This window comes from Hyperoodon ampullatus (genome assembly GCF_949752795.1).
Source record: "Hyperoodon ampullatus genome assembly, chromosome: 13".
Classification (NCBI taxonomy): domain Eukaryota; kingdom Metazoa; phylum Chordata; class Mammalia; order Artiodactyla; family Ziphiidae; genus Hyperoodon; species Hyperoodon ampullatus.
Genome location: NC_136926.1, coordinates 9,656,215 through 9,680,844, shown reverse-complemented (window position 1 = coordinate 9,680,844; position 24,630 = coordinate 9,656,215). Strand labels below are relative to the sequence as shown.

The window sequence follows — 24,630 nt, the reverse complement described above, 5'->3', positions numbered from 1 at the left end:
TGTTGGCACAGAGTAGGCAAAGCTGCAGAAAGAGTGGGTTACAAGTTGTGTTTAAAAAAAAAGAAGATGATATTGTGTGCTGACGGGATATTTTAATCTGGGCTCAGGCATTCCAGAAATAACAATGATAGCTCATGCTCTACAGCGCTTAATCTAACCTTTTATGTAAAGTAAAAATTTAACCCTCACAACATCTCATGCAGTAGGTACTATTGTTAGCCCAATTTTACAAGTAAGAAAACTGAGGCACAGACAGAATGACTTGCCCATGATCACAATGCAAGTAGGACACAAAGAACCCGGCTGTCAGCCCATGTAAAACTGCTGTGTTCAAGAAGGGCCCCAAGGTAACAACTGAGAGACAGCCCTGAGGCTGTCGGGCACAATTCCCATTTTACAGATGATAAGACGGAGGCTCAGAGAAGCTGACCAACACACTCAAGGCCACATATAGCATTTGAAGCCAGGCTCCCGAATTACATTTCGCACTACTTCCTGATTATACTGAATTTTGCACAGTACCTGGTTTCTACTCTGTAAAATCCAGCTCTCTCATACCAGCCACCCTGTCCTGCATAGGGTGATACCACAAAAGGCAAATCCCAGTGACAAGGAGGTGAGCTGGAGGGAGACAGGGATTAAAAATTGGTTCCTCTGGCCCCGTGGAAAAGCTCTCTGGCCACCAGGTTCCCTCAGGGGGTGGGTTTTCTGCCCTAGAGAAGCAATTAGAGCAGGTCGAGCCCTGTGGGTGGCAGGGCTCAGGGCTGCTGTGGCCCCTGCGGAAGTTCTGATCACCTCCAGGGCTAGGGCCAGAGCCCCCACTACCCAGCTCGGGGCAACCAAGCCCAGGGCGCCAGCCTCCCCCCAGGCCAGACCAACAACTGTCAACCAGGGGCTCTCATTGCCAGGGGTAGGCACGCCCTGAAAAAGCACATTCTGTTTCATAAAATAACATTATATTTAGAAAGCAGCACCCAGAAACAAAGCATCCATTGCTCATATGGCCCAAGCTGCAGGGGTAAAGCTCGACAAAACCACAGCGGGAGCAGAGTGGGTTCAAAACGGCACCATCCTCAGAGGCACCTGGAGGTTTCCTGAGTCTCTGACTGGAGTCGGGGCCAGGTGGGAGTCTGGCAGCCTGTCAACAGTGCTGGCCCACTGTATTCTCGAACCCAGGAAGGTGTGTGACAGGCTGAGTTACCCAAAGACAGCTCTGCCAGGGACTCCAAACGGGAGAGGATGGGAGAGCGCCACACACGCTCTCACATGCAACACATGCACCCTCGACATGTTACATTCTCTCACATGTGTGCACGCACACACAGCATGGCTTACGCTCTCACATGCAATGGGTGATCACATGCAACATGCCTTCACATGCAACACACACATGCACACAACACGCTCTCACACAACGTACTTGCCCACGAGACACTCTCCCCTACACATGCGCATGTGTTCAAATGCATGCTCACACACTCACACACTCCTATTACACACACGGTCATACTCACACGTGCACACACACGGCTGTATGGATGCACACAGACCCACAAAGACCCACAGTCACACACCCATGTGCCCCCCCATGATGCTCACACACATCCACGCACAGATAGAAAAATACACGCAGGGCCACAGAGAAACATGCCCAGACCCAGACCCCGCCACACCCATGACCACCTCCCAGAGGCACAAGGGCAACACAGAAAGACACACACACAGACAAAGAGTCACACCCAGTCTCGCATGTGGACAGCCCCCGCAAAGCCGTAATGCACGCAGATAAAGACACACGGAGACCCACACCCACCACACACACCTGGCTGGACGCATATAACGGCACAGGGACACATACACAGTCACAGCCTCCTGCTCTCATGCCCACAGGTCCTCCCCACCGATGGCACGTCCTGGTGCTTACCCTGGGCAGGGACGTCCAGACACAGGCGGCAGCGCCGTCTTTCCAGCCCCAGCCCGGCAGCCTGAGCCCACTCCAAGGGCCTGTCACACAGCACCACCGGCAAGTAAAGAGCGAATGTGCAAAAATAAAGCCGAAAGGCTGCGATAAAGCAGTCCCCTTCCCACAGGACTCCGCGCTGACGCAGGTTCTGCTCTCTGCAATAAACATTTTCATTCTAATTTTAAAAGACATTAGCATTACCTCTTTGGCTCTCCATCCAGCCAGACGGTACCTCGCCTGCTGGGCCACCCGCCGGCCGCACTGGGCAGCAAGGGGACGGACGCAGGGTCCCAGGCCTTACGCCCTAAGCCTACAGGTCACCCGGCACGAGGGGTGCTGACCCAGGGGCCTGCTGGCCACCTGGCTTTTATTTTACATCATCCTTGCAGAATCCCACTGATGCTACACCCAATAAAGCAAAGAGATATACCCGCAAACTTCCTCTGGAGAACTCTGTCTCGCTCCAGCCGGGATCCCTGAGGATACAGTCGTGCCATCCAACGAGCACCACACACTAGGAAGGCAGCTTTCAAATGATGGGTATGCCCCCCGACAAATGGGGGGCTCGGTGTGAACTGGGGCACCGTCCTCCACCTCCCACCCCACAACTCGCCCTGCCTGCAAACTCGAGCCTCACCTCGCACCTCCCAGCAGTGACTCAATCTGGATTTCCAGGCTTGTCAAGGACTTAAGGGAGAAGGGAAACCACAGGCTAGTTTGTGAAAGACAGTGAGCTATTTTTATGAGCTCAGAGGCCTAGACCCAAAATACAGCCTCCAGCCTCAGCTCTTGCCCCATCCTGCTCACCCTTAAGGTCCCAGGTACTCTGAACAGGTGATTTCTGCAAAGCCACCTCCGAGCCTTTGCCCAAGCTGTTCCTTCCGCCTAGAACACTTTCCTGTCTCTTTGCCAGAGCTGTACCTGGTGATCCTTCAGGTCTCAGCTTCCAAGTCACTCCAAACCATATTGTTGGGGGCCCAGGGATCCCATGTTGTCCCATGTTGGAGGGGGCAGCCCAGTTCCTGCCTTCACTGAGATATAATGTAGGTGGCCTCCTTCCAGAAGTTTCCTAGGCCTCCCAGACTGTGTTGAGCACCTCTCCTCAGCTCCCACGGGCTCCTGGGCTCCCCGCTTAAGGGACAGCTCTTCCCAAGCTGGTTCCACCCACCTGTCCCTGGGTCTGTCTCCAGTAGCTATGGGGACTAGGGACTCCCCAAGCGCAGGGGGCAGTCTGCCGTGTCCCTCCAGGTCTCCCTGCACCGGGCACAGCATTAGCCCAATAGGTGGCTGCTGAGTGAGTAAATGAACAAAGAGCTCGTGCTGGCTGAAGCACCATGGCTCACAGTCTTCCTCCTCTACATCCAAAGACAGAAACTAGGAAAGGGAGACCTAAGTAAGTCCTTGCTAGAGAGAGGATGTGACATTGGCTCTGGCTCGCTGGCAGCTCTTATCTGCTCTGCCCTGGGGCTGGGGGTACAGCCCCCTCCAGCCATTCCCAAATGTTTCCACATTGCTATGTTAGCAATCAAGGCTCCACAGGCCCCGAGCATAAAAATGTGGGATGAAAAAGAGAAATGTCAGCAGATGGCTCACAGCAGCCTCAGGGCCCTCCCTCTGGGGCCTCTTGGATCTTCCTGCATCGGTCCTCTACTGGGTAGTCCCAATGCCACGGCCCAGCTCAGGCCCCCTCCCCCTGACATAGGCCTGGATGACTGCAGTAGCTCCTCCCGGTCTCCCTGACTCTGATCTTACCCCCTCACAATCCCTCCTCTCCAGGGTGGCCTGAGGGCTCCTTGCAAAAGGCAACTGGCTTCCGTCACTGCCACTCCAGGCTCAAACCTCTCCATGGCTTCCTGCAGCTCTTAGAATTAAACCCCTAAATCCTCACCCTGAGCCTCCAGGAAAAGTCCAATCTCTACGTGGTGGCCCAGGAGGTCCTGCCCGATCTGACATCCACCACCAGCTCCAAGCTGACCTTGATCTCCAACTGAATGAGTCACCAGTCCCCAGTGTCCCCAGTTCTCATCCTCTGTGCCACTGCCCATGCTGTTCCCTGTGTCTGATGCTGTTCCCTGGTGTAAAAGAATGGCAACCCTAATTCCCTGCCTGGGAAACACATCTTTCCAGACTTGCGGCAAAGAGCTTCTTTGGGGCTTCCCTGGTGGCGCAGTGGTTGAGAGTCCGCCTGCTGATGCAGGGGACATGGGTTCGTGCCCAGGTCCGGGAAGATCCCACATGCCGCGGAGCGGCTGAGCCCGTGAGCCATGGCCACTGAGCCTGCGCTCTGCAACAGGAGAGGCCACAACAGTGAGAGGCCCGCGTATCGCAAAAAAAAAAAAAAAAAAAAAGAGCTTCTTTGAGGCTCCTTCCCAGCTCCTGACTCTAAGCCCCTGCACAGCAAGTACCCAGTGCCGAAGAAACCTCCATCTTGTGCTGTCATGGGTGGTCTTCTCTCCCTGGTGACCCTCTTGAGAGCAGGAGTCCCATTTGATTTATCTAGAGGCTACCCAGATCTGGCCCAGAGTAGACACATTAATATGTATTAGTGATTACTGCTGTGATGAATATATTTTTCAAGCTCCCTCTGTGGCCTGGTGCCTTGCTCTAAGCTCTCGTATTAGTTTGTTTCTAATAAATCAAGCCAAAAGGAAAGATCCAGATGCCTCAGCTTCCTCTGCAACTCCCCATGCTCCAGTCTGAAGGTGGAACGCTTGAGGATTAGCATGTGAGCAGTGGAAGGAAGGCCCTCCTACCAGAAATGACACAGGAAGTGGGGGAGATGACAGGGCTCACCACCCCAAGAGAGGCACCTGAGTATCTGAGTACATGATCCATCCTGAACAATGTGGGTCTTCATTCCAAGGCTACCTTGTGGGTCTCAGGACTCACACAGGTCTGAGGCTCCCACATCACCTTCCTTGGGCTCCTGTCAGCAGTCGGGACAGGGCTAGCATGAGGTAGGTAGGCTATGTGTGCTTTTAAAGACAGGTGGGACCCTGAGGAAGGGACAGGAAAGACCCCCAGCACAGGGTCCCTAGGGGTGCTGGGCTCTGCCAGATAGGTTGGCAAGACCCTACTTTTAGGACTTAACACTTTATCTTGAGGCCAACATCTATCCTCGTCTGGCTGGGTCTCTGGGACAATTCCAGCTCCGCTCACACACCTGCCCAATGGCTGAGCTGCCCCTGCTTTCTGAAGGGAAAGAGGAGGCTGGAGACACAACTAAACTGGGAAGAGGGACATGTGAGAGGAAGGCTGTGTGGCCTCAGGCAAGTGACTTGATCTCTCTGAGCCTCAGTTTCCTCATCTCAAAAATGTAAGTAATAAAAGCTCCTGAGACCCCACACAGGGAGTACCCAACACGGGGCCTGGCCTCCCACTCTGCTCCACGCATAAGGGTCATGATGGCGATACTTTGGGCAAACCCAACTGGCTTCTGAAGAGCAGGAAGAAAGGCCAGAGGGGAAGAGAGCAGCCCAGGGAGGACAAAGAGCCTTGGCCCAGGCAGCTGGGGAACTTGAGACCATGGTCCCACCTCCCCATACCCAGAGAGGTTCCACTTTGGACCTTCTGGGCAGCTGCGGGAATGGAAACCAGGCTCGGGCTCTGGTGGTGATAATGCTCTGAGGCAGCTCTTGGCTCTCCACACTGAGAGGCAAGGCTCAGTGGCATGGATAATTCAGGGGCTGTCACTCATCCATGAGACACTCTTACCAGGTGTGGCCGAGCCCCTCAAATTGTCTCCTGCCCCTGATTCACTGCTAGCTCTATTTGGCTTTGGGGGCTGTGAAACTTCCCGGCCCCTGCACCCTTGCTGGAGGAAAGGGTGGGGTGGGAGCTCAGGTCCGGCACCCTGGGGGCAGCTCACGGCTCCAGCACAGAACAGACCCACCACAGCCGCCACGATTTGTGGGAGGGTTCCCTCCAGCCCAGTTTCAGTGTCAAGTGCTTTAGACCAGCATTTCCTGACTCTGCACAGGTCTGGAGTAGTGTGTCCCCTATTATGGCTTCAAGATCTTGAAAGGGGGCAATAGTGTTCAAAGCAGAAAAAACAGAGGTTGTGAGTTCCCTGGGGTCATGGAGAGCAGTAATAATAATAGTAATATCAATAAAACATTAATAATAGTAACAGCTCTAACTTACTGAACACCAGCTTTATGCTGGACCTTATGCTGGGTCCTCCACCAGCATTCTCTCATTTACTCCTCAGTATGGCCCTTCAGGAAGGTAGCACTCCACTTATTTTACGGACGAGGAAACATTTAAAATGGTGAAGGTACTTCCTCCATTATCCTATTTTACAGACTAGGAAACAAAGACCCAGAGAAGGCAAGCCACTTGCTTGAAGACAGCAGTTAACAGACCAAAATATAATCCCAAGGTTACCTGACCTTCCTGCTCTTAGTCACAGCTGTTTCCTTCCCAGCAAAATCTATGCCAGTCATTCAACAAACAGTTGCTGAGCCTTTAAGAGACTCCAGAGAGTGGCTGGGGAGACGACAGGGAAGATGATGAGTCCCCACACCCTTGCAGGTGACCAGCTAACAGGGGAAAGACACTGAAGGTTCCCTCACTCCCAAGGGCGGCAAGCGTCAGGTAGGGAACTGAGGGGAGACTTTATAACAAAGAGAGTCTACCTTCTCCCAGAGATCAAGAGAGCCCTCTTGGTTAAACATGATGCTTTCCGGGCTGCACAAAACTTCTGGTTCTGAGGGGCAAGACAGACATTCGCTGGACAATCACATAAATCCTTTCTATCGCTTAAAATGGTGGGTGCCACCAAAGGGTCAGGCACTGTAAGCAGGGCCCAGCAGGAAGACACATATCCCTGTTCCCTGTCCCCACAGACTCTCCAAGCAGGAGGCAACAGCAAAAGTTACTTTCCTGGTGGAAAAGCCAGGTTCCTGGCATGACCCTCACCTCCTCCTGCCAGCTCAGGCCCCCTTTCTCCTGACCTCCCAGCCACAAGGAGGAGGCTGGGGCAGCTCACGTGGGACCCAGACAGAGCCTCTGCTTCGCCTCTTTCATGTGTCTCGTGGAATTATCGATTCTGCCACTGGAACAGCCAGGATAATTTTGCTCAGCTTCAAATACCTGGTTCTCATGAATTCCTTGGCCAGAAGGTTATAAAGTTTCCCCTAAAACACGGGGGAAAGATTAAGCCTGCTTATGGTTAATAATACACTGTACCATGTCCATCAAGCTGCCTGTCTGCTATTGAAAGTTTGCTATTAGCTACTTATTTAAACAGCCTTGCAAGTCTTCCAAGGAAAGTGCAGTCATGCATTTTCCCCTCCTTGCTGGTGCGAATGACTACAGACAAACATCAATTCGCTCTGCAGATCACAGTCACAGTAAATAAATTTTTCAGGAAGCTCGAGATCCCCACAAAGGCTCCGCCAAGCTCCCATTTCACACAACATCAATGTTTGGCCTCCGAGAAATAAAAGTTCTAAGGTGTCCGTCACTAGGGCAAAATTATCAACTGTCAAGTCACTTTTAAGAGGGAGAATAAGGAGCATTTTAGGAGACATTTCCTCCTGCAGGAAAAAAATATATATATAGATGGACAGGCATTACACCCACAAACTAACCATTGGCACTTTCCCCCTAAAAGCCCAGGTGTCCATCCCCCAAACTTCTGGCCCTTGACCCACTACCTCTGGGCAAGCAGAAGTAGCCACAGCTCAGAGCAGCCACTTCTGGCTGAGTTCAGTGACTTCAGTGACTCAGGCTTTGGGTTATTTTTACTTTGTCAAAGTGGGTTTTTTTTCCCCCCACTACTTTTAGAAGTGGCAGACAAGGCTTGTCTATTATAAAATATTTGTTGCAAACACACACACACACACTCTCACTTGCTCACCACCCCACACACAGTTCCCGTCTGTGTGAAAATCTCAAGTGGCTGTGGTGTGTGGGACAGGAGATAGGGAAGCTGAGACACCCTCCTGAGCAAACCAGGGTTATGTAATGCTCTGGGCCTCATACTCAGCACAATTCTGCTGGAGTCAGGAACCCGGAGGAGACGCCATTTTACAGATGGGGAAACTGAGGCATGGAGGAGCCTAAGGAAGGGAGACGGAACCAGAGAAGTGGACTTGGACATACCTGCATTCAAATCTCAGCTCTACCACCTACAGCCGCATGGCCTTGGGCAGGTAACTTAAACCTCCTGGAGCCTCAGTTTCCTTATCTGTAAAATGGGGACGGTAGCAGTCTCCAATGCACAGGATCACTGTGAAGATCAGCTTCTAAATACATATTCATTAGTTTTACGATAAAGGGCTCAGACCCTCCTATCCAATAGCTGGCAGGAACCCAGGCTGGATTTGAGAGGAGAGAGCACTGTTCTTGGAACACCACATGCAGCCCTGATTCTAAGCTTGTAACTTCAAGTCATGGCTGTCCTCTCAGTCCCAGATTCTCTGTCCAAACAATGAGACCCTGGACTCACGAGTCTCTAGCATTAAAATCCTTATGTGATGTCTTCACAACCACCTCGAAGGGAAGGTGCTGTTATTATCCCCAATTTACAGAGAGGAAAACTGAGGCTCAGGGAAAAGCAAGTTTTCAAAAACCAAGGAAACTCGAACAACCACAGACCTTAGCTCAGCCTGTGCTCCTCCTCTCAAAAGCAGCAAAAACCCCAAGTCTCAGTTTTTTCCGGCAGCATTTAAGACTAACACTTGGAGCCCTTTTTCCTGCCCACAGTTGAGGGAGTCATCCCCACACCCCCTTCCCACTTCCGCAAAGAAATCCTAACAAAGCTCAGAGTGAGAAGGACACGTGCTTGCAGCATTTTCTGAAAACGTCTGTACTGAGCTGAAGAGCGTTCCCCACGCCCACACACAAATTCATGTCCCAACTACAGCCAGAACCTCCGATTATGACCTGATTGGGAAAAAGGGTCTTTGCAGATGTAATTTGAAAGATGAGGTCATACTGGATTAGGGTGAACCCCAAATCCAATGACTATTGTCCTTATAAGAAGAGGAGAGGACACACAGAGAAAGGACAGCCATGTAACAATGGAGGCTGAGATCCGAGTGACACAGCTGCAAGCCAAGGAACACCAAGGACTGCCGGCCACCACCAAAAGCTGAAAGGGATAAGGAAGGATCCTCCCTTAGAGCCTTCAGAGGGAGCACGGCCCTGCTGACACCTTGATTTCGAACTTCTGGCCTCCAGAACCATGAGACAACAAATCTCTGTTGTTTTAAGCCACCCAGCTGGTGGTAATTTGTCATGGTAGCCCTAGGAAACTAATATAGTGCTATTCTATGAAAAGTGCATAAAACCATGGGTGACAATTGTCTGGGCTTTGGGAAAGTTCCAGGCTGGCTGGGGTAAAAAATCAAAATGGGCCCTGTCAGTTGGGCTACCAAGATGAGGTGGTCCAATCCTGTACCCCTCAATGGCCCCATGGAGTTTCTCCCTGTACTAGAGGGGCTGCACAGGGAGTACAGGCCATCCGGTTACACTTGACCTTGGCCAGCAATGACCCCAGCTGTGTCTCCTCCAGACATTCGTGGAAAGGGCATGGCTGAGTCAGGAAATTTACCTTGGCAGCTTTCGTGCGGTAAATATCACTTCCCTCCCTGAACAGTAACACCGAGGCCAACCTCCCAGAATTATTTATTGCCAGCTGCCTCTTACCGAGGCCATTCTCTGTTCCAGCACTGTACCCAGTCGCCCTGCCCCTGGCTGGAATGGACTCACTGACTCTTTTGGCAACCTTCCAAGGTGAGTCTAAAAGAGTGACCCCTTACACTGGTGTGCAAATTGAGGCTGCGAGTGGCTCCAGTTAGCTAGGACATGGCACAGCCGGACAAAGACCCCAGTTTGTTGGACTCCATCACCCGTGCCCCTAACCCATAAGACAAAGAAGGCGGTAACATACAGAGAGGCCTTGGCACACAGCAGGAGCTCCATAAATGCTGATGCTTGTTTTGGAAGCTTCGGTTTGGTGATGGCACTGTTTCTCAGCACCTCCCCTGAGATAAGCGAGAGAAGGGAAGAGAGCCCCAAACTAGTCTTTACAAGGAAAAGGAAAGAAAACCAGTAGTCGGTATCTGTGTTAAGCAGATTAGAATGTGGCACCTCTGAAACACCACTGGACTAAATAAGAGAGCTCTATTTTGAACACCAGGGGCCTTGTCCCCCTGGGAATACTCATGAGCTCTGGGTGGGGGTCGGGGTTCGGGGGTTTTGCTGTTCCCTGTAAGGCGCTGGCTCAGGGAGCTTTTCATTTGACCCTCACTGAAGCCAAGGATGCCAAGAGATAGGGAAGGGGGAAATCACCCCTATGTTACAGAGGAGACCGTGGAACAGAGAGGTAAAGGGGCCTCCCCCAAGTGGCCGAGCCCAGAACCCAAGTCAGAAATCCAGCTCACCCAAAATGCCCCCTTATCTGGCCCCTTACCAAGCTCTGTCACTTCCCCATCAGACATTCACCAATGTCCTGAATCCAAGTCCACTCCCACACCTCTGCTCCCGTCCCCTGTGATCGCTCACCAAGATGCTGCAGTACCCTCCACTTGGAGGCTCGCCTCTGCCCCCCCTCCACTCCACACCGCTGCCAGAACCACTTTTCTCAAATAGAAGTCTATCTGCACCACTCCTCTGCTCAAAACCCTCCATGGCTCCCCATCCTCAAGATGCAGTCCAAATTCCTTACCCACCTATGAGTCCCCCTGGGATCCTTCTAGCCTACTCTGGGCTGTCTTAACAGAAAAAGATACTGAGGGCCAGAGTGACTGGGTTCTGCTTTATGCCTGTTTAATGTTAAAGTATTACCATCCTGGTTACAGTTCCCCAAAAGCACCTGCACACTCTAACCTCTGAGACTTTGTACCTGTTGTTCCCTCTCCCTGAAATGTCCTTCCATCCTCTGTTTCCCACTCACCTGGCAAAAGCCCAGTCATCTTTCAGCTCTCAGCTTAGGTGCTGCCTCCTGCAGAAAGCCTCCCAGGCCCCCTGGATGTCCTCTAATATAGCATGTGCCATCCTGCTCAGGAAACCAAGAGCTAAGCAGAACTCAGGTCCAGGAGATCACATGCCCCAAGGAGCCATGTCAGGGCATATAATTCAGGAAGGGGGCTTTGCTCCTCTGGCATACTCTGCTCAGAGCTCTGAACCTCAGGGCAGATAGATCAGAGTTCCCAATTAGACCTCAGATACTGCCAGTGGTTTTTGTTTCCTACAATGTGTTATGTTTTCTTATTTAGTCCTCATTATTATCCTCATTTCTCAGATGAGGAAAGTGAGGCTTGGAAAAGAGAAATCACTTGCCCCAGCTCACAGTCTGGTGATGTGCAAGGCAAGGACTCCACTTCAGCATTGCCGGACCTTGCTGCAGAATCTGTGCCCTTGACCGCCGCATCACGGGGCAGAAGACGCCCTTGAAAACAGCAGCTGTGCAAGACAAATCAAAGGAACTATAATCACCACCACAGGATGCTAGAGGTGGGAAGGACTACACCTCCACCTGGAACAACCCCAGTTCCTTTTCCATCCTGTGCCTCAGTCTTCCCACTTGTAAAGCAGGTATAATAACACCAATCCTGCAACACCCTCGCATAATCAAAGGAGTGGGGTGGGGAGGGGGTCATGACTCCTGAGGTCAGCAGGTCACTTAGAAGCAGCCAGGTGGGAAGCCTAGGTTTACTCTCAGCCACCTCTCCCCTACAGAGCTGTCAGTCACTTAAGAGGTCATCCACAGGGCCCAACTAGGTGGTCAGACATCATGTGACTGTGCATGAGGGAAGTGAGCTTCCTGGCTCTGCCCAGCATCCAACCCGCAGAAACTCAGAGATGCATGTCTAGAGGAAAGAACTCAGGGTTTGGGGCCAGACACTCTCAGGTTTGTGTCCCACCTCCACCACCTGCCAGCTGTGAGTCTTCAAACAAGTCCCTTAACCTCTCTGAGCCCGTTTCCTTCCCTGTAAAATGGTGATGTCACATCCATCTACTTCACGGAGCTGCTGTGAAAACCTGAGTTACTGTACCAGAGTAGGGGTTCAGCCCACTGTATCTCTCATAATTAATCAAGTGCTTTCAGTCCCTCATTTTTTTACATTGAACTTCTTATTGTGAGATAATTGTAGATTCAGTGCAATTATAACAAAGAATACAGAGAGATCTCCCATACTTTTCAGCTACTTTTCCCCTTGGTAATAACTTACAAAGTTGTAGTAAAAAATCACAACCAAGATACTGACACTGACATAGTCAACATACAGAACATTTCCATCACCATAAGGGTCCTCACACTGTCCTTTTATAACCACACCTACTTCCCTTCCTGTTCCCATTCCTAATCTGTTCTCCATCTCTGTCTTCTCAAGAATGCTATATAAATGGAATCATCTAGTATGTCATCTTTTTTGAGACTGGCTTTTTTTACTCAGCATAATTCCTTCAAGATTCATCCAAGTTGTTAGTGTATTGATAGTTCATTCCTTTTTACTGCTGAGTAGTGTTCCATGGTATGGAGGCACCATAGTTTGTTCAACCACTGACCAGCTAAAGAACATCTGGGTTGCTTCTACTTTGGGGCTCTTATGAATAATGCTGCTGTGAACATTCACATGCAAGTTTTTGTGTGAACTTCAGTTTCTATTTCTCTGGGATATGGTCTTTCATTCTTAAACCCCTACATTCATATAATTTCATTCATTCAACCAAGATTTACTGAGCACCTACTATGTGCAGGAGCTGTTCTCGGTGCTGAGGACAGAGCAGCAAACGAGGCTGACAAAGGCCCCTGCCCTCTCAGGTAATACAAAACTGAATAATTGTGCAGACAGCTTACTGCAAAGTCCACTCTACAACAGAAATGGATACAGTTCTCTGATTCATGATAAAATCAGCAGATGCTCCCATGAGCTAGGTCAAGTGCTAAGCACTTGAGTGCATTTTCTCAAGGAAAAAACATTATCTTCTGGTGAAACCTGCACTGCCTCAAGATGAAGCGACAAATCAAGGGGCCAGAACACTCTGTGGCAACTCTTCATTCAGGGTGTTTTCTGCAGGAAGCTCCTTGTCATACTGGAACGAGCCTATGACGTTCCCACTTCATAGGCCTTAGGAAGCACCAACACCATCACCTGACAGCCTGAATAACAGTAAGCAACATTTTCTGAGAATTTACTGCACATGCATCATCACTTTTAATCCTCATAAACCATAAGCTATTCCCAGAGATAACAGCACTACTAGGCCATTTTACAGAAGAGGAAACTGAGGTTACAAGAGGCTAAGCAACTTGTCAAAGGGAATACAGCTAAGAAGGGCAGAGCCAGGAGATGGACCCTCAAGGACAGAGGAAGGTGATTTGATGACCTAAAAAAGGAGAGCTCTTCCTCTCTTGGTTCCGCACCCACTTCTGTGATGTTAACTGTTTTCCTCTCCTGGGCACCACACACCTCATTAAAGGCCCCAGGCAGTGACAGTTTCCAATACAAATTGGACAGTTCCTCATTAACTATGAAAGACCTAAATGCTGATCACCTCAATCAATATGTTCTAAGCTCTCAACATTATAAAAAGAAATAATTGGGTCAGCTGAACCTCTTCCCTGTGATCAAAATGTTTCTGTCCTCAGTGTACCTTTGGCCACTCGATTCCAAACACCAGTGGGTTCAGCATTTTCTCCATCATGAAATAAACTTCATCTCAAGTCCTGAACTCCTGACATCCACTGCTCTTGTGACAATAAAAATGCCAGCAAAGATATAATAGGAATATTTAAGCTCCAATGTCACCAATGTCTTCAGCAGCTGCAGAAAGCTTGTTCTTGCTCACCAACAGGGGATTAGCAGCTAGGGGACGATAACTGTGCCCATTCTCAGAGAGGCCCCAACATGGCGCTGTGTTGCTTCTGGATTAAGTAGAAGGAACCCAGGAATTATGCTGCTGGAATAAGGCTGAGCACAAGGTAGGAACCTCTGGCTTCTCTGTCAGCTGCTTCTGTTCCTTGATTTCTGATCTCATGCGGTTAAGACATCTCCCAAACCAATGCTTGGCACAGAAAGGCTTTCTATCCACATTCACTCATTTGACAAAAAGGCACTGAGCATCTGTTTTGTGCAGGTCCTTGCTGGAAGGTGGGAAGATGGCAGGGAGCAAGAAGACTTCTCAGACCTTACAGTTCAATGGGGTAGACAGACCCCAACACAATAAAAAACCCAATACACAATTACAAATTGAGATAAATGCTGGGAAGACAACCCAAGGGTGCTGACAGAAGAATAAAGGAGGAAAATGTGTTTTAGCAAAAATGGTCAGAGAAGGCCTCTCTGCGGGGAGACAGGAGCTGAAGGAACCAGCCAGGGGAAGAGCATCCTGGGCAGAAGGAATGGCATGTGCACAGGTCCTGGGGCACAAACAAGCTTAGAGGAGTTCAGAAACTAGAAGCATTTAGGAAAGTCTCTAGCTTTATCTCCTTTCATGCTCCCCTTCTCACTCACTCAGTCCCATCCATACTGTCTTCCATGATGTTCCTCAAGCCTTCCTAAACACATTTCCCCTTCAGTGAATGCCCAGAACCCCCTCCCACAGCTTTCTGCATGACCCACTCCAGATGTGTGCTGGTAAATGCATAACAACTAGATCTCTGGGAAGAAAGCTCGAATTTGTGGCATTTGCCAATTTCTGTGGTGTAAACACTCCCACCCTGGCTGATTTCAAGCTACCAACCAGGTATCACTAAACAAGGATCTGGGAAGAGATGGGTGCAACTGGCTCTCGTGAGCCTGTGCAAGCCAACTCCAGCACACCACTGGCTTGCTCCCTCATTTCATTCAGGCCTTTAAATGTCACCTCTTGAGAGAAACCTGTCTTAATTCCCCCCATCAAAAACAGCACCCCCCACCATCCCCATCCTCTGCCCTGTTTTTACTTTTCCTCCCCTTCTCTCACCTGGTATTCATTTGTTTCTCTATCACCTCTCTCCCCTGACTAGCAGGGCAGCTCCATGAAGGCTGGGAATCACTAGTGTCTAGAACAATGCTTGGCACATAGCAGATGCTCAATAAACATTAAGAGATAGAAAGATGATGAGGCCTGTGTGTCTGCGCTGTGGTGGCATGAGGAAAAGATGGGGCTAGGTCTGACTGCCCATGGTCTGGTGACTCTGATGTGGACATTGACTTTCCCCTGGGAAGCTTCTGAGCCACTGGGCAATGAGACTGATTTGTGTTTTAAGATGCCCCCTTTGGATGCTGGGTGGGGAGAAGCGCAGAGCAGGTGAAAGCTGAAGCTGGGAGCCCCCTGAAGATGCTTCAGTGGCAGAGAGTGGAAGAGACCAAGAGACACCTGTCAGCCACATTCCAGAAGAAGAATCCTCAGGACTTGGGGGCGGGTGGGGTGTGGGGACCCTAGCTGGACCCTGAGGCCCCCCTAAATCCCTGGCACACAGCAGGAGCCTCTCCAAAACGGGGTCACCGGGGAGCTTGGGTGACGGCGGGCCCAGCAGGCCATCTGCCAACCCACCCACCACGTGGTTCCTCATTATACAGTGCAGTCACTGCTGCCAAGCCTTCGGAGCCACTCTTATACCGTTTTGCTTTTAAAATAGAAGTTTCCTGTGAAACTGCAAATAATTCATTGCTGAGAGTCCTTAAAACGTTCACAGGTATTTAAAATGCTATATAATCAAGTTCGCAAAAATATAAAGTGTAAGCGTTAAAATACTTTAATATTCTAATTAAAACTGACCACTTATGCCCTGGCACTGACTCCTGTTTACTATTTCCGTAATAGCTGATGGCCTGATCTGGGGGAAAAAAAAAGTTTTTTAATTGGCCTAAAAAAAAAAAAAAGAAGAAAAAGTCAAGTTTGCTCTAACCAGTGATGCACTGAAGAAACTAAAACTCACACTCACAATATATCCACAGGTTTCCAACCTGCTAAGGTATGGGGGGGTCTAGGCATCTGTGGGTCCACCCATCCTGCTCCCCTGGAAACAGGGAATGGGCAGGAATAGGAGAAAAGAGAGCAGAAAACCTTTAAGTCTCAGGGTTGTGAGAATGCCCACAACCCCAGAAGCCACCAACCACCCCACTCCACCAATTAGGTCCTCACTATTGAAGGCCAGGAGGGAAATTTTACATATTTGTAAAGTTTAAGGAGATGAGCCAAGGCTCCATCTGCTCCATAAACCCTGATCTCTATCAAGCACAGCCATGATGCCTTTGCTGTTCCCTTGCACTTCCCCTTGCAAAGGTCTACTCAATCTTCCATTCTTGGCTCAAATGTCACCTCCTCAAAGAAGCCTTCGCTGATTATCCCCACCCCAGTATTCAAGGAAATTGTCCTGTTGTCTGGTCTGCTCTCGCTGTTCTTCTGTGCCAAGGGGTGGCCTGTCACCCTGCCCCTACAAAAGTCACCTTGAATGAGCGTGTTCTCTGGACCAAACGTGGACCGCCCTGTCAATGGCAGCCCTTGACTGGTTGCTGGACCTCTCCTCCCAAACTTGGCTCCCAGCACACGAATTCCCTTTCCTGGCACTGAGAACCATCTGTAATCATATATTATCTGCCTATTTTCTTGTTCAGCGCCCCCTCCTCCTCTGTGCTATAATTTCCATGAGATCAGAGGTATTATAGGTGCCCAGGGTCCACCTGTGTGCACACAGCAGGTGCTCATTAAATGGCACAGAAAATGGTCCCTTAGCTCCCACCTGAACCTCAGTCTTTGTTTTAAAAAATGCCTATTTGGCTCATTCATTAACTCATTCATTCATTCAACAACATCTCCCCCTTACCAAGGACCCACTTTGTGTCAAGCCCTGGAGATACCACAAGATGCAATGACCCTGGGGTCCCCCAGCGCCCTTTACCCCAAAGGGTTCTGCTTCCTTTCCCATCTGCTCCCAGTCCCATGGACCTGTCAGGCCCGGGGCCTTGGACTCCGGCCCCTGAAAGTACAGGCTCCAACAACTCTCTCCACGGGCTCCTTGACCTTCTGATCCCTGGCCTCCTGGTCCTTGTTCTCAAAGGCCTCTCGCACCGGCACCCTCCTTCCTCATTCCTGCCCTACTTCTGGGCTGCATCACTATTCACCTGCATGCTGGCTGCTCCCTGCTCCCACCCAGTCTGACACAATGGTTCTCAGCTAGGGGTGACTGTGTCCCCCAGGGGACATTTGGCAATATCCGGAGACATTGATTGTCACACTTAGGGTGGAGGCAGCTGGCAATTCAGTGGGTAGAGGCCAGGGATGCTGCTTAACATCCTACAATGTATAGGACATCCTCCCACGACCAAATGGCCCAAAATATCCATAGTGTGGAGGTTGAGAAACATTGTGATAAAAGATCTTTTAAGCACAGCTCCAAATATCTCCCTCTCAAGGTGCTCAAACACCTTCTATAGCTCCCTATGGCCTACCAAGCTATCCAGCAAGGTCCCTTCATGACATTCAGGATCCTGCATCCTCCCAACCTAATCCCCGCATCTCTCTTTCACACACAAACCAAGCTGGCCTGCACGGTGCTTCCCAGGCTCGGCCCTAGTCATCCAACCCCGGGGCCCTTTGCCCATGTTGTACTCTCCTCCATCTGTCAGCCTGTCAAGTCTTCCAGCTTTCAAGGCATGTATTAAATGTTCCCAGGATCCTTGGATGATCGAACCTCTGTCTCTCCTCTGTGCCCATGCCCTGGGCTTCAATTTCCCCTGGGCCACCTGCTACCCCTGTCCATTCCAGTCACTACTGTTTGTGGGTTCTCTAAGACTCTTTGGGAAACCTGGTCTCACTCATTTCTCCCCACCCAAGTACCCAACACAGTACCTGGTATATAGGAGGTGCTCAAACACCTCTGCCCACTGAAGTTTCAAATCCAGAAATGTCCCAAATGCAACCAGTTCAGGTCATCAGCCTTTTATTTGGACTGATTCCAATCCCTTTAGTTTTGCCCTATAATGTACTGCGATTTCCACTTTCTCTCTTTCCCCTTCATCTCAGCTCGATGCAGAAGCCTGAAATGCTCTGTCCATAATGTGAGCAGAGACAAAGATGCTACCAAGCTACCTGCTGTCCCTGCCCAGACAACCCCCAACCTGCCTGGGGGCAGTCCTGCTCTTTTTTTTTTCTTTTTTTTCTTTTTTTAATTTATTTTGGCTGCGTCGGGTCTTAGTTGTGGCAGGCGGGATCTTTCGTTTTGGCGCCGGGCTTCTCTCTAGTTGTGGCACGCAGGCTTAGTTGCATGTGGGATCTTAGTTCCCCAACCAGGGATCGAACCCACGTCCCCTGCATCAGAAGGCGGATTCTTTACCACTGGACCACCAGGGAAGTCCCAGTCCTGCTCTTTTGCAGTTGATTTCAAATGACAAGATAAAAAATTCTCAAAGCTGAAAACCTGGGCTTCCCTGGTGGCGCAGTGGTTGGGAGTCCGCCTGCCGATGCAGGGGACACGGGTTCGTGCCCCGGTCCGGGAGGATCCCACATGCCGCAGAGCGGCTGCGCCTGTGAGCCGTGGCCGCTGGGCTTGCGCGTCCGGAGCCTGTGCTCCGCGGCGGGAGAGGCCACAGCGGTGAGAGGCCCGCGTACCGCAAAAAAAAAAAAAAAAAAAAAAAAAGCTGAAAACCTAAAAACCTCCTTAAGAAAGCCAAACACAAAAGTCGCCTATAATCTCCACCACCCAAAGAAAATGCAAAAGAGACACAGGAAACTCTTCCACTCGGAGAGGTAAGGGAGCTGGAATATGTATACACCACCTCCTGAGACTGAGTGCTGCTCCCGAAAGTTACCCAGAACTTCTGGCCTGCCCCACTCTCAGGAAAGTGTTCTTAAGGTTTTGAACATAAGCCCCCAGGGGACAGAGATACATCATCAGCAGGTGAAAGCTTGTCAGAGGACACTGAAAAGTCCCAGATGCTTTTGCATCTGCCTCAGGCTACACAGCGACCGACCTCCACCCCAACGTGAATTCCCGCTGCATCTAGCAACCGTCCCTCATTTTCATCTGGGGATCTCTATCCCATCCCATACCACTCCCTTCCAGCTGCCGTGAACATCTGCTTTTTTGGCAAGCTAGCGTCAGAATCTCCTTCTTGTGGGTGGAGAAGCCCCTCCTTACATGAGTCTTGGTGGGAGGCTGAGTCGCTTTCTGTTGCTTGCAATTAAGAGTCTTGGATGGGGTTCCTCCCAGACTCTAGGGATGAAGGTCGAGACCCAGGTCTAGGCCAATGAACAAATCTCATTCACCTGTCCGGGGAGGCTCTGCTTGTCTGATTTACAAAAATTACACACTATGTGCTGCTCAGCTCCAGTTTTCATCCACATAACAATGTGCTGAGGATGTTTCCCTGGGACAAAAAATATCAACTGGTCTTTCTCTTCTTAAAAGTATTTCCCATACTTTAAAAAAAAATGAAAACAAAATCAAACGAACTTTGTTTGGAACAATTCTCCCCTTGAGAAAGCTGGAATCCAGGGGGTATTTGCAAACCTTGGCTAGACACTCTGGGTAGACGGTAGTCAAAGGCAAACCAGAGGATCATGCCCCACAACTGCAGTAGCTAATCAGGACTGGTGACAGGGTGGCTACAGCTGGTCCCTGGGTCTCAGACACTAACTCCATTTCTCAAAAATGCTGCAATAACCAGGGGGCCTTTATTATTCATTTTGTACTTATAACTAAAATAGCTCCTATTTTTTGAAGAATTACTGTGTTGGGAGATGTACCAAGAACTCAACATCCACAGTACTGAATCTTCACAGCAACTCTATGATAGCTACTAGCAACAGTATTTCCATTTTAAAGGTGAGGAAGGGCTTCCCTGGTGGGGCAGTGATTAAGAATCCGCCTGCCAATGCAGGTGACACGGATTCGAGCCCTGGTTGGGGAAGATCCCACATGCCACGGAGCAACTAAGCCCGTGCGCCACAACTACTGAGCCTGCGCTCTAGAGCCCGTGAGCAACAACTACTGAGCCCACATGCCGCAACTACTGAAGGCCGCGTGCCTAGAGACTGCGCTCCGCAACAAGAAAAGCCACCACGATGAGAAGCCCGCGCACCGCAACAAAGAGTAGCCCCTGCTTGCCGCAAATAGAGAAAGCCCACGTGCAGCAACGAAGGACCCAATGCAGCCAAAAATAAATGAATTTTAAAAAATAAATAAAGGTGAGGAAACTAAAGCTCAGAAAAACTTACCAGTAGTTTGCTGAGTGCTTACTATGTACCAGGCACTGTTCTGAGTGCCTTACATTGATTTATTTCATTCATTCCTTCAACAGATATTTGATGAGCACCTACTATGTGTCAAGCTCCATTTTAGGTGCTAGGAAGACAGCAACAAGCAGAACAAACAAAAATCTCTGCCCAGCTGGGGCAGCTATTTTAATGGGAGAAATCAGTAAACAAGTAAACGATTAAAAGCTATAATATGATCAATCATGTTAAGTGCTAAGGAAGAAAAAAAACATATAGCGTGGAAAAGAAGAATAGGTTGTGTGTGTTGTGAAATTTTAGTTAGGGTGGCCAGAGAAGGCTTCCCTGAGAAGGTAACTTTTGAGTAAAGACAAAAGTGAAGGAGCAAGCTATGCCAACATGTAAGAAAAGAGAGAAAAGCAACAAGGAGAAGGCCAGAGATCACCATTATTCCCATTTTACGGATGCAGAACAGAGGCCCAGAAAACAGACTTAACTCAAGGTCACACAGCAAGCAAGTGCATGCACCAGGACTAGCATCAAGGACTTCTGACACTAAATCAAATAGTTTTTTTTCCACTGAGATCCCTCAGTGAGCAATTACTTGTGCCACACCTAAATTAAGATGCTTGTGAGAGTGTGCCTGTCACCAAGGAGAGCTGGGAAGTGAGGCGGGCTTCCTCCCCCACAGTCCTGAATACACGTGGACACTCCCAGGCCTGTGCACACACACAGGTGTGCATGCAGGCCCCTCTGCCTCCCCAACAATTCAGGCACAAGAACAGTGTCGCTGAGGGATGTGCAACGGTTAAGCTAATAAAGAAAGCTGCCCAGTCGATGGTTCCTGGAGCAGATCACTGGGGCAGGAGAGATTGCTACCTGTGCTGGGAAAAGCCAGCTTCTCCAAGACCCAGCAAGTCCACAGCCTCAACTAACGGCAACAGGTAAGATGAGCTGAGCTGGAAAGAGAGGGGTTGGGGCCTGAGAAGGGGCTGGAGCCACCAGGTACAGCTATGTGATCGTAGGCAAGGGACAGGCCCTCTCGGAGCCTCATCTATAAAAACAGAGGTGGTGGGTTTCCCTGGTGGCGCAGTGGTTGAGAGTCCGCCTGCCGATGCAGGGGACGCGGGTTCGTGCCCCGGTCCGGGAAGATCCCACATGCTGCGGAGCGGCTGGGCCCGTGAGCCATGGCCGCTGAGCCTGCGCATCCAGAGCCTGCGCTCCGCAACGGGAGAGGTCACAACAGTGAGAGGCCTGCGTACAGCAAAAAAAAAAAAAAAACAGAGGTGATAATACCAGTCCTTGCTCCAAATGCCACTGCAAGTCCATCCTGGTGAATGTCACAGCACATCACAAGCGGTATGGACAATTCTGACCAGGTAACACATGCCTGTGGCATAAATTCAGAGGCTACAAAAGGGTACAGAGGAGAAAGTCAACCTCCCACCCAGCCCATGTCCCCCTGCCAGGGGAAACCAACAACTGTTGGCAGTTTCTTCTGAGTCCTTCTAGAAAGTTCTATACCAACAATTATTCTCACTTGCTTTTATGTGCAAAGAGCAATTTGTCTGAGGTCACCAGCTTGCAAAAGGCAGTGCTGAGACTGGAAGCCCCCATATCTATCTGACTTCACAGCCCAAGTCCCCAGCCTCCGTACCACCGTGCTTCTAGCTGTTGCAGTCTCAGGAAAAGTCTGGAAGACCAGTCCAAAGACAAGCAGGGTTCTGCCACAAAGAATCCCTCCACTCCCCTGGGACCAGGCCACTGCCGGCTTGGGGCTACAGCCCTCATGAGGCCAGGCCAGGGCCCCAGCTGGCCCAAGCACCACATCCTCTTCCTTAGCCACCTGGTCACAGACCAGAATTGCTGAATCTGTCCCCTTCTCCCCACTCTACCCTGTGTCTCTGGTCCACACCCTCATCACCACTCACTGGATGGTACAGCAGACCCCTCAGCACAAGTCTCCCATTTCCTACAGCCCACTCTCCTCAGAGTGACCTTTTCTAATGCAAAACTTGAACAAGCCACTCCTTTGCTCAGAACCGTTCCAGGGCTCCCCATGGCACTGCAGATAAAGCCAGTCCTCCTCCCACCTAAGCCAGCCCCTGTTTACCTGCCCAGACTCCTCTTCCATCTCCCTCCCTCTTGTCACCCACTCATCTGCCACCTGGCCTGACCTGGCTCCTCTAGCACGCCAGCCTCCAGGCCGTTATTAACCCTTGCTGCCCCCCTCCTACCTGGTGCTCTCTTCCCATTTCTCTTTACTCAGATCTTCCTTGACCACCACTGAAATGAAATGATCTTGTTATTTTTCCTCAGAGCTTCCTCACAAGACTTTGCATGCTTTATAATCATATGCCTTGTTTTTCCTTCACTGCTTGCCTCCTCTGGACCAGAATGTATACTCTATGTGGGCAGGAATCTTGTCTCTGTCAATAACAGCTTCATCCCTGATGCCCAACGCAGTGCCTGGCACACAGTGTGGGCTCAACCGTTTGTTGAATGAATAAATAAAATGACCAGAAGCAATACCCTCCATAATGAACCTTCCATGCATTCAACCTGCTCCCTGGCCCACTTCCACACCATAGTTTTGAAAATCTCAGAGGACAGGGCTGGAAATCCCAGCTCCCCCTGGTGGTAAAATGCCTTTGCCACCCCCTGGCTATCGCCGGGACTCCCTTTGTCTCCTCCCTTCTTCTGTGCTGTTACATTAAGCAAAATTTCTCCATTGGCAAATAAATGCTTTTTCCATCAATAACCATGGATGACTAAATCAAACCTTTAGCTGCTGTTCTTATCTCTTAAACAGATCCATGGATTTCCCAACTAATCAGAAGTGAATCAAACACTGCCATTTGAGGTGGGAGATAATCTGGTCAATTTCTTCCAGGAGGAGGGATCAGGGTAGGAATTTGCTTATGGTCCCCCAAAAACAAACACTCTTGTAAATAAAGCCGGCCTCCATCCTGTCTCCACAATGCTACTCTTATTGAGTGAGTCAGGTGTTTGGCTGATTAAAAATTGATCCATTTCAAAATCTAATCAACAGAATAGGATTCTTTCATACGTTATCAAGAGAGCTGCTGACATCGAAAACCAAACCTGTTATTAACCCATGAACTCCGATGACCCGCTGCTCGCTGCTCCGCGGGACCGTAAATTATTCAGTGGTCCAAGACCAGGACTGGCGAGCCTGATGGATTTAGACGAGGGCGCAGTCCAGGGGGTTCAGGTCAATGGCGTGGCCCCATCGGTCCCTGGGGGCTGGGTTCCAGACACTCAGGGTTTTCGTATCATGACTGTGAATACATTACCCCTGTCCACCTGGGCTCTGCCATGGCTATGCCTTTGACAGAAAAGCCTGTCTCAACTTCCCAAGTAGGGAAGGCAGGCTGGCCCAGGCCTCAGGGAGCTGCAGGGCTGGGGAACAACATTATCCCTAAATCTCAAGTTAATAAATTATTTTCTTTGAACTACAGAAAAGGAAAAAATAAACAAAGACAAGGGGGAGCCTGGGTGCATTTTGCAAACAGTTAGGAACAGGCAATACAGTCAGTTCAAATATTTTACCTCCTCATGCAAGGAAGAGCTCTGTTGCAATGGGACTGTTTAAAAGAGGAGATGAAAAAAGCCAGCCATTGGCTGTTTATGTGTCTGGCGGGACCCAGAGGGGCCATGGGCTTTCTGCCAACTTCTGGACTCTTTGACCTTGAATTAAAGCCTCATTAAGAGTCATATCTTATAAAAACAAGAGCAGAGCAAATAAAGGATTTTTTAAAAGGACACATACCCACGCCAAAGTTTCCATCCTGCTAAGCAAGCAGGAAATCCAGTGGCAGCAAAGGCTGTACTTGGCATTATTTGGGGGCCCGTATTCCACCAGCTGAACTGATTAGAAAGAAGGATTTAGGGGGGAAAATGTAAGAGTCTCAGGCAGGGTTGGAAGGAGACGGGAAACTGGGATAAGAAATCTGGACTGTCTGCCAAGTGATAAAGGGGACTGAGGCAAGTCACTTCCTTGTTCTGAACAAGGAGACCCCAGAGGAGTGTAGATGCCATCATGGGCTCCTCGGAGCAGTTGCTGGGAGAACCAGCAAGGCTCTGTGGGCTATGCAGGCAAACAGGGTCAAATCCAGGCTCTGCACTTCCTGGCTATGTGAGCTTGAGAAAGTGACTCAATCTCTCTCAGCCTTGGTTTTCTCATCCATCATATGGGAATAACACAACAGCTATGTATTTTAAGGTAATCTTTGAATGGGAGGCACATGGGAATTACTCAAATGCTCAACGAATGGCATCTGTTGTTTTTGTTGTTCATATTATTGCTATGATTATGCCAGGCGTTCTGCACTCCTTGGAGGAGTATATGATAAAGTTGGTGGTAAATCAGCACCCTCCTCAACTGCACTATCCCAACCCAAATGCTGAACCTTCATAAAAATAATGATTGTGACTTTCTTCTCCAGCACACCAGGCTTTAGTGGGAACCCCAGAAAGTACCTATACAA

The 24,630-nt window shown here is 49.9% G+C and overlaps 1 protein-coding gene across 1 annotated transcript in view; it reads right to left on the bottom strand.

The window, feature by feature from the left end:
- CUX2 (cut like homeobox 2) overlaps positions 1-24,630 on the bottom strand; it is a gene marked incomplete at both ends in the record, with an annotated part of 264,482 nt that overhangs the window by 202,929 nt on the left and 36,923 nt on the right. The gene's annotated exons all lie outside the window — the stretch shown is intronic.